Source organism: Apteryx mantelli, chromosome Z, assembly GCF_036417845.1.
Source record: "Apteryx mantelli isolate bAptMan1 chromosome Z, bAptMan1.hap1, whole genome shotgun sequence".
Classification (NCBI taxonomy): Eukaryota; Metazoa; Chordata; class Aves; order Apterygiformes; family Apterygidae; genus Apteryx; species Apteryx mantelli.
The window spans coordinates 28,303,905-28,318,791 of record NC_090020.1 but is presented as its reverse complement, the minus strand read 5'-3'; the positions used below and the strand labels follow the sequence as shown (position 1 = coordinate 28,318,791).

The 14,887-nt window shown below is 37.8% G+C and overlaps 1 protein-coding gene across 1 annotated transcript in view; it reads right to left on the bottom strand.

Annotated features, from left to right (window-relative positions):
* Positions 1-14,887, bottom strand: part of PCSK5 (proprotein convertase subtilisin/kexin type 5) — a 259,883-nt gene that overhangs the window by 137,315 nt on the left and 107,681 nt on the right. The window lies entirely within an intron of this gene.

The window sequence follows — 14,887 nt, the reverse complement described above, 5'->3', positions numbered from 1 at the left end:
TCTGAAATAAAAACAGGATCTAGCAGAGTTCAGAGTCAGACATCAAAAAATTCGGAGAACAAGGGGGATGAACAAAGCTTTAGAAACCAAACTTCTATTTAGCTGCTTCTTGTTGCTCAGCATCTACGGTGTCCAGCCTTACCAAGAAAGATGAAGACTCAGCATATGCATTAAGACAGCATACTGAGTTGAAAGAAGAAAAGAAGTAGCATACTTGCAACCCTCTGTAATGCATAGTACCTTCCTTTTTACTAGGGCTCTCTTAGATGTTTCTTCTTGGATTGACTGGTGACTCTTGGTATTGTTTGGCAGCATTATATACTGTGGGTCACAGCACAGTGATTTCACAAATCTTATAAATCAGTGAATCACAGAATAGCTGAGGTGGGAAGGGACCTCTGGAGGTCATCCAGTCCAACCCATCTAGTCCGTTACAGATGCTAAATGCACAACACTACATAAAAGCAAAAATGGACATGAAGAGCCTTATAAATCTATTATCATCAAGCACTAAAATGTCAGTTCAGCAAGATATTTTAAATATATGAATAGTTGGGCAAGTTAGTTAAGCATATTCATAATTTCAGATGAGGACTTAAAATAGGTAACCTCACCTTGATATTAATACACCGAAGATAATTAGCATTCAAAATGAATCAAGATGTATTTCTGATGGTGCTGGTACTCTTAAATAGGCATTGGTATGAAAAGTGAAGATGATCAGCAACCTATATTGCTGACATCTAAATGGGAATTGGGGTTTACCTGATTTATATTTACACATTTCGTAAAGGTGAATGAAATTCAGATTCATGCAACTTGCATGTTCTGCATTAATTATCAGCACTCACTACCTGGAAGCACTCTGTCATTAGTTCTGGTAAAAAGGTGCACCAAAGGACTAAACTTGTGTTTGATTATTCCAAGTTACGTCACCTTGTCTTATATGACATTCCCTTAAAGCAACGGAACATTTCCCTGTGTCACAGTTAAGCTAATAATCTCACTTATACCTCATTGGTTTGCAACTCATCATGTAACATGTACCTGGTTTCTGTAAGTAGTAGGTCCACTTCTGTACATAAGTTAATATTATAAAGCATACAGCACCACTTTCTGTGCACAAATTAATTACTTGGCCATTTGGAGAGTTCATTTGTTTTCTTCTAAACAAAGTGCCTTTGTGTACCACAAATGACACAAAGACAGCTGTTGGACATCCACCAGGTCAACCTTAAACAATTAGCAATTCAAAGATTCTTTTCATCCAGATGCGCAGAGGGGTTTCATTAGAGTATTTTGTGTTGAGTGTAGCAGAAGCTACATCAATATAAGACAAAAAACCTTGCAGTTCACAATTCAGGCTTGAGGTCTCAAATAGGGATGAATTTCATTTTGTGAGTTTAATAAAAGTATAGTACCTGGAGAGACTCTTCTCTCCAGCACAATAAGTTAAATATCAAATTCTTCTGGCTAGCGTTTACATAAAGTTATGTCTCTAAAATGCAACTTCTCATTAAAAAAACATGTCAAGCAAAGAAAAAAATCCCAGGGTGCCAAGTTAAATGTATTATGAAATCCACATTTTCCAGACGAGATCAATCTGAGCAGCTAGGAATTGTAGCTATTTCAACTTCTTTCTATTCCTTTAATTGATCCTAGCTACTACACTGATAAAAAGATGCAAAATAATAACCTTTTGTTGCTGTTTTAAATGTTAGGCTTTTTGAAGTGCTCTATTCATATCTTACAGCTCTCCTTCCCCAAATTATGAACTCCAGTCAAATCAAAATCCCCTGTCAGGTTGGGCTTCACGTTCTAGTTGCTCTTCTGAGCTGGCTGGATCTGATCCAGAGCCTCCCGAAGGCAGTGGGACTTATTTTGCTAACTTCACTGGGTTCAAATTGGTTTATGAACCACTTCTCTTTCATTCTACTGTCAGGTCATCTCCCTTTGGAGATCTTTATTTCTTACCCCTCCATCCCTGAAAAAAATCTGAGGAGATGAGAGAAAGGGGAATTGGAAAGATTATTTCAGGCATATTCATCCATTTATTATCTCACCAGATAAAGGAGCCAGAAATTAGGGTCCTCTGTATGTATGTTGGGAGTAGGATGGAGGATTACACTAAAGACACGCCGCTTCACCACTTTTTGGTGTGCTCCTGCTTTATTTTTACTGGTTGTGTTTTGGTTTGATCTCATAATCTCTTGCAGTTAGATCACTCTTTCCATCAATATTCTATTATTTGCTCTCTTCTTCTGCCTCTTCAATAGCTGTTTTTGGCTTGTCTGTCAATTCTGACATCTGTTTCAGAGCCATGTACACTTTCCTGTCTGATCCTACACTGCTCTTAAAAAACAACTCCTCTCTCTTATATACACACACAAGAACAATGTAATATATGTTTATATAAATAGAATGCACAATACAAAACATTTCACATGGACAGACTTCTAGCTCCCAGCCTAGTCAAAATATTCTATCAAAACCTTTTCTGATGAATTTTGACAGCAGTGTTGGCTATTTGCCGAATTTTACAATTTTTTTCTTCTTACGTGTTCCCCCAAACCCAGTACATTACCCAGAGGTAAGGTACCTACAAACTGATGCCTATGGGAAATTCAGACTAACCCACTGATACAACCAAGAGAGAAGAAATGGGAATTCAGGGTAATCAAACCACAGATCCAAGGAGGAGAAAAATGGAATCTATCTTAACTTTTTGTCAAAAAGTCTGTCTCGCACATTTTTTTAAAATGTGTTAAAAATGATTTCTCAAAAAGTTAGGCATAGGAAAAAAATCCTCTCAATGATAGTCCATCTGTAATTTTTTGTTGTCATCATTGCTGATCAGTCTGCAAAGAACAGTAAAACATGATTTGTCCCACTCATGCACTGAAAACCATTTCACAGCAAGCTAGGACTATACTTCACATAAATTTTGCAGGAGCAGCCCTTGAATTATTAGCTTCTTTGCACAGAAAGTATGTCTATATTTCTTTAGATGCTTACTTATGCTAATGTACTAATCATGAAAAATGAGCTGAAGAAACAGATATATGAATACATTTTGGGGTCTGAATGCTCCAGTTCAACAATCCTGAAACATGCTGAAAACATGCCCCTGGATGCTAGAAATTCTGCAGCGCAGTATTTAAAAATAATAAACACCAATTTAAAATTTAATAGTAATGACAGGGCATTAAAAATAACTAACAGCTATCTGCACTGAACTAACATGCTAAGTAAGTTATTTTGTAAACAATTGATATATATTTTTTAAATTAACGTCTTCTACAAACATGTAAGTATCATCATTGTTGTTGTTCCAATAAAAAATAAGTACCAGGTATAATTGCCTAATGGAAAAAAAATATTCTCTAATACATACATAGAAAGAATTCCGGTTCCTCTAACACATCACAATATAGCATGTGTAACAACTCAGAGTTTCATGGAAAACAACAGCATTACCTTCAGTCTAGAAAACACGCTAAAGAGCTTGTTCCTAAAAGCTGTTTGGTAAAGTAAATGGCAGGCTTAAAAAAATAAATAAATGAAACCCCAAACTAAATTCAACCTGACCAAAATAATGTGTCAAATAAGTAAGTTCTGGTTTTCATTTACTGCCTATTGTTAAACTACCATTTGGTTTCCTCCTTCTCCCTGTTTCCTCACACCCTACTTTTAATTCAACAGACCCAATCACGCTCAGGAAATTATAAACTTGCTAGTAACTCTTTATACCAAACAAGTAATAAGAGCAACAGCATCAGCTGTCCTACTGTATGTGAATGCCATTTCCAGTTGGTCTCCTTTCAATACATAAAGTTAAATAACAGACATTTGGACTGTGTTACAAAGTAAAGATAAACACAAATGCAAGGCACTCTGTAGCTTTTATTGTTTGTCTAAATCTATCATCTGTCATGCGCCAGATGCCCAAGGGTGTCAAGATGAAAACTGAAGTCTTGAGCTGCCAAACCATGTGTCATTTATTACTTAAGAGCGAAGGTGTGTTTACAGACCATATGGGTACAACTTAGACAAGAGTAAAAGGAGTTAGTGAGTTATGGCAGAGGCACAGAACGGGATGGATCGGGACGCAGCACGATATCCTTAGGGCTAGTTCCAGCGACGTTAAAAATGCATTAACTCTTTCTTCAGGCACAGCATTGTATCTGCTGTTATCTTGCACACGCAGTGATGGTTACTGACTCCCTCTCACAAACTCTGTACAGTGTCCATAACTGCACTCGTGCTTGTCAGTGTGCTAGACCACTATGAAACGTTCACCTCTTGTTTTGTCTCCTTCCTTAAATTGTATAAAAGGTCAGATCATTAAAAAAACCCCTACCCCTCCGTTTTAAAAAGAGAAAAAGTGTTTCACTGACAGTAACTAAGACTTACTATCGACCTAGTCACAGTCCAATTTTCTAGTACATTTCCTGGAAAAGCTGTTGTGCACAACACACAGCTGAAGATCCTGAATGAAAAGGCTCTGGACTCAGGTCATTGACAAAAAGGCCCCAGGGCTGAGACTCCACCTGTAAAAGCATGGCACAGCATCTTGGGTCGGTCCCACTTTCTTTTGCTAGTACCTCCTTTCCCTTGGCCAGCAAGTTGCGGGGGGGGTAAGTGATATGAAAGCTTTTTTTTTTTTCCAGTTTGACAGCACTGAAGGGTTAGGCTGCCAAGAATGAGAGCCAGTATGAACATTTTCATAATGACATCTGCAGAATTTCCTAACACTATTAAAAGAACATCCACTGCTCCAAGTGCGTGCGTGCACGTGTGCGTGTGTGTGTGCATGTGCGTGTGTGTACATCTTTATGAGTGACCACCTTACTGGCACTATTATTAGATAGAGGTCTCCACACATTAGTCTAAGGATGATCAGCAGCCCACACATCTCCAAGCTGCTTCTGCAACACACTTCCATCTAATAAAAACAGTTTCTATCTAGCAGGCATAGCTTGAGCCAGTGGAGCTAGATTTAATCACACTATTTTACAAAGTTTAGACTGGCTATCCATTCACTGCTTTACAAGTCAAGCTGCCTTGATGTGGCCTGCAAATCCTGACGCTTTCCTGCCCGTGCTGTGGGGTGGGAACTGAGCTCCACTAATAAACCTCTCTGCTATTGGGTGAGTTTTGCTGTCTCTAAGGAAGTGATCAGATTTACCAAGGGACCAGAAAGTGAATGTGAAGGAGCAGGAAATGCAGAGGAGGATAGAACCACCGACCTGAAGAAATTAGAGGAGCAGGGGCTGCAGTCAGGGAGAGGCAATTTGGCACCAATACACTAGAAATCCCACACCCTGGAGCAGAAAACAAATCATGCAAATATAAAATGGAGAGAGAGGGAGGGGCACCCTATCCACACCTAGGGTCTGAATGTTTAATTTTCTCTATTCTCCCTAAAACTGTTCTAAAATTACGTTAAGCTTCCAAGAACAAACTCTACTGCCGGGAAGCCAAAGCGATTGTGATTGGGAAATTGGAAAAGGAGCCTGTGAGATGATATCTTTCTTTAAAAACTAATTCCCCAGGTGGAAATGTGCATAATCGAAGTCGTGGGCCAGAAGTCAGTACTCCTTGTGTCCAGCTCCCTCCGACTGCCGTACTCACTGGGGGCTGGATGCCACTGCCTTGCATTTTGCTCTTGAGAAGCAACATCTCCCAGCTCCTGCTGAGTTTCTACCAGCACACTTAACTGCTAATTTGGGAATGAAAAATACTGTCTGATACACCACCCTTAAACGCTTGCTGACTCTTCTGTAGACCGCACAATGCTCTCGCTTTAAAACGGTATCTCTCCAGAACAGAAAATCGATTATTCTGAGAGTCCCCAACAGCAATTCTGAAGTGCTATCAGAAGAAAAGGTAGGCAAACAGATTTTTTTTAAATTAAAATAGTCTTTTCTGTGAGTATCAAAAGCAAAAACTCATGAGCAAAAGGAGATGTTTCAGACACCATGAACGCTTTTGAGGCATCCGTGCTCTCAGAAAAGTGCACACTTGTGCATCAGTTGCTTAAAACTGTGGGGCTAAAGGATATGTACGAAGAAATGAGCAGTGTCTAACAGGTGTACATACATAATGTAAATGTGCATGTTTGATGGAACATCTAAAAATTAAGTCCTGTGTTTTTATATTAGCAGTCCCATTTTTACTATTAGGAAAACTAGGAAGTCAAGAAAGACTCTCCTAGATAACCAGAATGGAAAAATCACACAAACAATACACATACAAGGTAGAAAATCGATTATATTTCTAAAAAGCAATGATTATCTTACATTGTTGCAAAGACAAGTTACTGCTAATATAATTAAGCTTTTTGGCTATTGCTGAACAAACTTCTTTACCAAGAAAAAGCATGATAAGATAATTAATCATGACAAAAAGAAGGAAAAACATGTTCTGTTAGCTCATACAATGTGATACCTTCAAAACATTGAAGTGTGAAAATATTTTATGTGCACATAAAAAATAATGTATTGAATAACCACAAGCAACCATGCATTAACACAGTAATTACTGGGATATATCAGTGGAATGTTTCAACATGCATCCTTCCATGTGGTGTATTTTTTATTTTACTCTTCACTAGAACAACAGGTTAAACAGCTCCAAAATATTCCCCACAGAGCTATAATTAGTGCTTAAAGTGCAACCAAAAGAAGTGTTGGCTGAAACCTGAAATCTGAACCTGTGGAATGCTGTAATGAATTTCTCATTTTCCTAAACAAAATACAGCCAGCTACACGGCTGCATGAATCGCAGATCTGTCTTAGACTATCTCTCCATATGATCATTCCTATTGTTGTTTTTGCTGATGTTGTTACTGGGATGAAGCAGGCTGTATAGATCTGTGACAAGAGTTAGGTTTTCCAAAATTTATGTTACACAAAAAGAGTCTCTAGTCAATGATAACTGAAATTGTCTCTGCACAGAAAGCCAAAGTAAACAGGCACTGTACAGAAAGATATCTGTGTTCGGCCTGGACAAGAGATGGATTTCACCCAGCTACTCTGCGGAGAGGATTCAGGCAGTTTTCATTACTTTTATACCGCTGTCTGATTAAACTCTGATTAGAAAGGAGTCTACGGCTACCAGGCCCACATAATTGTAGTTTCAGGAGTTATATCCCACTCTTGCTTATATAAGCTTCAGGTTTTTGTGTCCATAGAACTTTTGAGAGATTTTCTGCAAATCTAGCTCTTTTCAGCAGATGAGCAGAAAATAAAGCCGCATCACGGCTACCTCCCTCTGCAGTGAGGACTGTAGTAACCAAACTGTTCAGTTTCGTAGTGTTTGGTTTGGGAAGAAACAACCCACTTGGGCTTTGTGCAGCGTCATTGCCCTCACTGTCTTATGCCTTACATTTCTGTTAAGTTCTACACAAAGAATACTCTTGAGGCCAAACTTTCAGGCATTTGGCTTGCAGAAATCTGTTTTTTCCTACACGATGCATAGAAATGCATAGATTCTGCTGCTGTTCAAGTTCTAACAGTTTTGTGAGGAAAGGGGATAAGTGAGCTGCCCATACAAAGTAACCAGATTCATATTTCAGAAATGCACTCTCTGACATGCACATACTTCAAGTGTATGGAAAGAGACCCATTTTGCCAAAGTTGCTTTTCAGTACTGGCATTCCAACTTAAGACTTATCCTACATCAATACTTGTGTGTTTTTTCTATGTTCAAATATATCACCCGTTTCAAGTTGGGCACCCAAAATCAGAGGCCACTTTTGACAACTTGTCCAACTACAGTAATACTATTCTGGCTTGTTACAATAGTTTCCATATATGTGTGAGAGATGGGATGAGCCAATTAAACAGCTTCTGTTTCCAGTACACCTGGTGACATTTTAAGGAAACTGGACATTTTGAGGTATATTTTCCTGTAACTTTCATTCCAAGTATTCCTGACTTTTGGATTTGTATACTCCATTGAATGTAATGTAAGAACGTTTCTGGTACATTATTTCATTTTCTGCAAATTCTTTTTTTGTACTAGTCATCCGTGAAAATCTTCACTTTCCAAAAAAGTGAAGGAGGGGAATTTTAAGGTTTATTTTGTTTATATTTTACCAACAGAAAATAATGTGCATGGTATGATATTTCATGCATGTATCACTGAGCCTAAACTCTATTATTTCCATTACTGGAAGATAATATCCCTAATTCTACTTTAGCTGAATGCTGGAAGTTGCTAACTATGTGCAAATTTGTAGATCAAAGAAGAATTATTAGCTTAATGATGTGTTAAGGTTGTCACCTACCCTGAATTTTGCTGGTCAAACTCAGTTTCCAGAAAACTAGATCACATCAAGTATAAACCATACTGGCAGAACCATTAAGGCATCCTGATACGCCTATCAGCCAAATGCAAGGTAAGAACCTAGCAACACAGACTGTAGGTGACACACAGAGGAAAGCAGAGAAACTCGTAGAAAGCAGTGACTCTGAAAGGGAGTTTAGGGTCATGGCAGTTAACCAGCTGGCAATGAGCTGCCATGAGATTTATTCCAATCTGTGGATCTGTTAGCAGGGTGAGTATGTACAGGGAAAAGGGAAATAGTACTACCCCTGCACAGAAAAGGTTATGACTGAAATACCATGCCCCATTCTGGTATTCACACTTGAAAAAAATGATGCTGGGAAACAGCAAGGATTTCAGAAAAGAACTACAGGAATGAACTGTGGTTTGGAAATTGTGTCGAACAGAAGGAGACTGAATATACAAAATATTTTATTCAAGGCTTTAGAGTAGGTTTTGAAGGACAGAGTAAGAGACATCAAAGTTAATGGAAATGGGTTAAAATGCAACATGCACATACTGAAATTAGACTTCCAGATAAATCTGTTATGTTCTTCTCCGATAACTTATTTTATACAGAGAACTGCATAACATCCAGTCTATACAGTTTCTGCAGAACATTTAATGGTCCCTCAAATTAATCAGTAATGAAAGAGGAGAGGATGGAGGTTAATGTAACAGCAAGGTGGAGATGGAAATGGCTGCACTGGAGATGATGTATACTGTGCTGAAGAACCACCGGGCCCTAGGAAGTAGAAGTTGAAGGAGTATTTTGAAGATTGGCCCTGGAAACAAAGTTATTACATGATTTTAACATAAAAAGCAAGAACATGCTAATGAATCTACTAATTATGATCACCTGCATCCAAGAAAATAATTCAGGATCTAAGATGTGAAGACCACAAAGATGAGTAAGGCGATGGACAGCCCAGTTTATAAGAAGTGACTAATGAGCGTGGCTTGTTTAGCACAGCAAAACAAAGGCTGAGAGGGGATCGGACTGTGCTCTATAAATATGTTATGAGCAAAAGAGGGAAGAGAGAAGCTATTTAATCTAAAGCTCAATTTTGGCACAGGAAAAAATGGGCAGAAACTTCATGTGAGCAAATCTGGCTATAAGTTAGAGGAAAGTCTCTAACCAATGGATCAGTAATGGCTGTGAAACACTCTTCCAACAGAAATAGAGGGGAAAAATTTTCTACATCATTCTAAAACATAAATTGCTAAATGTATTTCCAGGACACGATGCCTGTGATAGCAGAGAACTGTACTGGATGACCTACAAGGTCATTTCCTGTCTTATGTCCCTATGTTCCAATTTAATTTATCCACGAAGTCACTTGGCCCAACTCTATAATTACTTACATGTGGAGATTTCTAACACCATAAGATTTACATTAATTTTGCAGAAGTGGCATTTTACAATGAAAAGGAAACTAACAAATTCAGATGAGCAATAAGGTAAATATTTTTAAGAATGAAGGTAGTGAGCAACTTGCATAGCTGTGGATATAACATGTTCTCTCTGGGCTATTTCAGTCAAGACTGGCTCTTCCCAAAAGATGTACAAAAAACAGAAAATAATAGATGAATCAAGGAACAGAGAGACTGATGCAATAATAATTGGGTGAAATTTCCTGGCATGACTTATGGTGAAGGTTAGGGCTAGATGATAATTGTATTTACAGATGTTAAAACTATGAATATTATTTCAAGCCAATGGCACTAGGTCTTATGATGTCAGAAGGCAGAATTACAATATTAAAACTCAAACAACATGACTGTCAATTCTATTACACAGACAATCCCCACCTGTAATACAGAGCCTCCAAAAGCTTAATTTGATATGTTGAAGTAAATACTTTATCTGTTCACATATTATATCACAGAAGGTATACAATATATGTAACGGATAAATGCCAAGGCCTAACATCAGGTTACATCAGCATACTGGAAGTCATGTCTTCAGAGTCCTTCCCCCAAGTATGGCACTAATCCTTCTGTTTGATCTTCAACAAGTAGTTTTTGGTGAACCAGTTACAACTGTGTGTGAACTGCTGTGCATGCAAAACTTATCCAAGTATGAGCTGTGATATGCATATGCATAAATTTATGTACATTCAGTTTCAAACTACAGCTGCACAAGGTCAACATACTCAATACACGGTTTTAAAAATCTGGTCTTAACCTCTGTGCACCACAATATTTCTGTATAAAATGATAGCCATTTTGGAAATTATTTTGAGACATTCGACTAGAAGTCTCTCTGCAGTAATTTCTTTAATTTTTATAGTGCAATGTTCCAGCAAAGCAAAACAGAATTAACTCCTCTTGTGCAGGCAACACCTCCTGCACAGAAGGATGCAAAGGAACGGTGACAGGAGAAGCCAGCAACACTTTGAAATGAATTTAAGAGCAATTTATCTATGGCACAACACAGGCAGCAGATCTATTCCCTGGACAAATTATGAACAACCTCTTCTATGCGTGGAGTCTACCGGCATATAATTAAAAACAAAAAACATGTGCAATCCTGTTCTTTTCCTTTCTTCTTTTTCTTTTTCCTCTTCCTTTTCCTTTTCTTTTTTCTTTCCTTTTCCCTTCCTCTTTCCCTCTGCTCTGCTCTTCCCCTCCCGCCTGTGGGCTGGAGGCTTGCTCAGTGGCTGTCCGGGAGCCTTCTGCTCCTACTAAGTGCTTTGAACACCCGCTCTGCAGCTGAAGCTGGTGAAGCGAAAGAGATGAAAAGGGGCAGTGATGATGGGATGGAAGGCACCAAGCCGAGTTCTCACAAGAGGCTCAGCCACACAACATCTGATCATTAATGTCCATTAAACATGCTGGCTCGTGTCCAGCTTGCTGAGCAGAATGGTGTCATGGCAATAAGACGAAGGCCCCCGCGCTGACTAAGGCAGAAAGCCAAAAATTCCCATGCAGATTTCGCTGCCTGTCCACCCTGCTGTGTTATATTAAGGATGACCTGCTCTGCTACCTTATGGGTACTGCAAAACAAATACCAGAAAGCATGTAGCTGGCTACACATTGTGAGAGGTGAGATAACTAGTTCTTTGAAACCCTGCTATGAAAAACATCAACAGGGGTCACAATTTTCCAAAAACTTGATTATTAGGGCTTTCTCAAACAGCAGTGAAAGAATAGGTCAGAGTATCTGAAATGTATGATTAGCTAAACGATGCTGAAACTGATGCCCAGAACAATAGGCCCAGAATTATTTGTATGAACAGAAATGAACAGGTTTCAATTCTCTATCACAGAGCTGTGTAACAGAGAGCATGAGTCTCTAAAATGGTTATAACAGACTGCAAGATATGGCCAGTTGTCTTAAAATCTAATGGTGCTTTGGTTTTATCTTTTTGCATCAGGGAAGGCTTTTATACTCTTTTTTGTCACAGACTCAGCAAAGACTACATTCTTGCTCCATGGTTTGGCCACAGTCATGTTTTGCAATGCTAAGCCTATTTATTCTTGAACAGAGGGCCCTATGTGACATCACTTATCCAACCTTTTTTTGAATGTGTTACTTTTGGACATACTGGTCTTAGTTTGATTTCTTAAGGCATGTTCTGTGTGATTATAATGAGATTGTTTTTGAGGTTATTAAGTCTACAACTTGTAACACATTGGTATTTAAAACACGGGCCTCCAGAATTTTCCATCCTATAACTAAACCATTTCCAAGAAAAGGACCTTGTCAACTGGAAGTATGATATAAAGGGAGCTATTATATTTGCATAGAGATTGTTTGATAGTAAAGTCTCCAAGGTTACTTTTTGAACTCAAGTATGTAAATTTAATAGGATTAAACAAAATAACTTAAAGATGACAGAAAATCATAGTTCTTGAGACAGGTTTAAAAATTGTTTTCCTCTTCTTTTACCTTGATCCTGGGTAGAATTTTTAAAGCATATTTAATTTCTGGTTATGGCTTCATTTCATAAACTCAGTTATTATTTGGTATAGTTTCTTTAAATAGATTTGTCTATTTCAATTTATGGCATGTTCTGTCTCTGTGGAACTCTATGGAAAAAATGTACAGTCATTTATCTTTGTTATTTTGTGCTGGATTTGGAAGGAGTAATCATATTAGCTCAGCAGATTTAAAAATAATAATAGTTCTAAAACACCCTGCTTGAGTTGTTAATTGGAATAATATGAGCTAAAGAAAACCGGGCATTTTTTTCAAGAATCCCAGTCTCTCAGAAACCTGAATAAGAAACTGTGGCTCTTGCAACCATTTCACTTTTTACTTCATTAATTTAATAAAAAGAGATCACTCAGTTTAATTATACTTTAATCAAAGTTATTATTCAGCACCACCTGTAATTTTCCTAATTAAACAAACCAGGCATACTTTCCTTTTCAGATCCATTTAAAAAATCTTGACTTTATTCTTTGCAGTCTCTGTTTTTTAAATTAATATCCAGCTCTGTCTGCATATGCAGAACTAATGTACAGTATCAGTTTTGAACCTTTGTGTAGATCTGAAAGAGAGTCTTGCCAAACTTTCCTGTACCAATGTTACTTTAATTTACTTCACAGGTACCTGATGTAATAGCGTTGTTGTTCAGCTCAACATTTCACAAAAAGAAAGGTCAAGGTCTGAACACAGAGTAACATGCATTTTTGTCTGCCTATTATTACTTGCACAATTACTGTGACTGCTTGGGGAAATCAGTGTTTGGCAGGGCATTTATTCAGCAGTCATTACCTTGGACAATGATCTGGTTTTAGAAATACTGTGGAACAGAGATAATTTGTATTTTCTTCTCCAATTTGTCTCATCTTTTAAACAAATCTAATTTGTCTTTTTAGACAAATCTAATGACAATGTAAAGCAGAATAGAAAGAATACCTCTATCCAAACACTGAAAGGCACACGTTTTAAAGGGAGCAAGGAAAACAGGTTAATCTTAAAGTTATTTTTGGCCTATAAACAAAGCCTATAATATGGAGATAATTGAGACATACATGTATAACTTTTCAGTATGTGTTACGTCTTAAAGAATGAAAGTTAGAGTATTAACCTTAAGCATTTTCTCTCTCTTATCCATATGATTAGATACTTTCAATAATATCTCTGTTTTATTAAACTTTTGAACATAACTTTTATTTTGTTAGCAGAAATGAAAAAGTTCTCACAGTCAGAGCTAGACAACATTTCCAAATACGTGGAAATATTCAGAACTATGCAACTCTGCGTGGGCCGCTTTGGGCAGAAGAAAAGAAGACTGATAAAATGAAAAAAAGTTAAACATAAAAACAATAATAATAATCTGACTTGCATCAATATGACTTCTAACACTACTCCAAGAAATACAGTAAACTATTTTTCTGGACTGTTCTCAGAAGAAAGACCTGCTCAGAACTATAAAAAGAAGTATTATGTTTTCATTATATAGTGGCACCTATAAATAAATACGTTGTGGTAGCACAATGTGGTAATACAATGAAATTTATCTGTGGTCTGTAGGGTATTCTCTCATATTATATTTATAAATCATTATAATGGAATGATAATGCCTGAATGCAAGATCATCACTCACAGAAAATTAATCCACATTCTTGACTTATACTAGATTTATCCAGAGTTTGAAATTTCAATGAGAAAATAATGAATTGTTCAGATGCAGAAATTTTGGCTAAACTTTTCCTGGTTGCCTAATCAACATGCAACATGGTATTTAAACCAGCATATATGTACAATTACATATGAAACTTATTTTGCTCAACTTCCCCTCTGTCCTGCAGTTCCATTAGTATCCCTTCAACACCTTACTGTTTTTCCCCTCTGCAGTCACTGTCAAACAGCAGCAGACTGCAGTGAGGCTCTGGTGAGTGTGGATATTCCAGCTGAAAGGAGAATTGACGATGCATGGGATGCAATAACGGAGATGTATTTGACCTTCTCACAGATTTGTGACTTTGCTCTATGAACTTTTCAATAACTACTCTAATAATGATTATTAAATGCGGCAGAGCTCGCTGGAGGCAGAATCTATCAGGGTCCCTAAATGTGTTTTACTGCTAAGCCACCGGAATTTCTCACAGGGTAAAGTGAAGTACATGCTTGAGTATTTTGTTATGCTAGGCTTAACATGTTACACACTGTACAACAAGCAAAAGTGTATGGCTGCAGCTCTTCACTGAATGGTCATCATATTACCAAGTGAAAGGAAGGCAGTGGCCCATTGTTGCGTGGTTAGTCAAGCATTCACAATACTCACTTTTACGAGGCATGTTTTTAACATTACATAGCACAGGAAGCACACAGACCTTGTCACTAGTTTAGTATTTCAATGATCACTCTTCACACACACCTGCCAGACAGGCGAGCATGTATTACTATCCACATCTGGGGTTAGGGGACCAGGGGCAGAGTAAGCAACTTCATGCAACTTTACCAAGGAAACCAAACCAAGCCAGTGATGCAGCTGCGACTGGAATGGAAGAATTCACAGCTCCTAGGCTTGTGCTGCAAGATAGTGGTTACAGTGATAGCGGGCACTAATTTTATGTTGCATTTATTTACAACTCATAG